This window comes from Asparagus officinalis, chromosome 2 (assembly GCF_001876935.1).
Source record: "Asparagus officinalis chromosome 2, Aspof.V1, whole genome shotgun sequence".
Lineage (NCBI taxonomy): Eukaryota > Viridiplantae > Streptophyta > Magnoliopsida > Asparagales > Asparagaceae > Asparagus > Asparagus officinalis.
In genome coordinates, this window is record NC_033795.1 from 79,281,123 (window position 1) to 79,281,885 (window position 763).

Genomic DNA, 763 nt, shown 5'->3' on the forward strand with positions numbered 1-763 from the left:
CACCGCCCCGTTGGCTTTTCATCACTGTCATTGATCGATCTTGCCGCCGTCACTGCCAGAGTTCACCGAAAATTAGTGCATCGACAAATTTTAGGTACAATCTTTAAAAAAAATTTCTCCTAATTTTTTTTTATATATTCTCACTATTTCATGCTGATTACTTGTACAAATTTAGATTTTGAAATAAATTTTGAATTATTTATAAATTTTGTGAAGAAAAATTAAATAATTTTGTGTATGAAGTTGGAGGAAAAATTACCAAAAATTGTAAAAGTTAGTGTTATTATAAAGGTTTAACATTTGGTTAAAATTATAGATATTTAAAATCGATATTAGAGGATTTAATGGTAAATAACATTTTTATGTTTTTTCGTGTAATATTGATATTGAATTTTTTACTCTTCAGAGGTAACAATTAACGATCGAATCGTAATTCTTTGTTCATATGATGGAAAGATTAATTTTATCTCGAGAATAATATGTCCGTGTATGAATGAGGTGTGACGAAGCTGTTGTATATACCAAAATCATGTACTTTCGATGAATTGCTTAATGACTTACACAAACTTACATTAACCAATTTACGTGAGTATCATCTCAACGTTATTTGCAATTATCATGTTACGGGGAATAGAACAAGCGGCATTCAAATCTCGTGTGACTACGATATGGGTCTTATTAGAATATTGCACGGTGAGAAGCGTTCGGTGGAATTATTTATTGAAAAACATCATAAAAATTTAGGCAAATCGGTGAATCACGA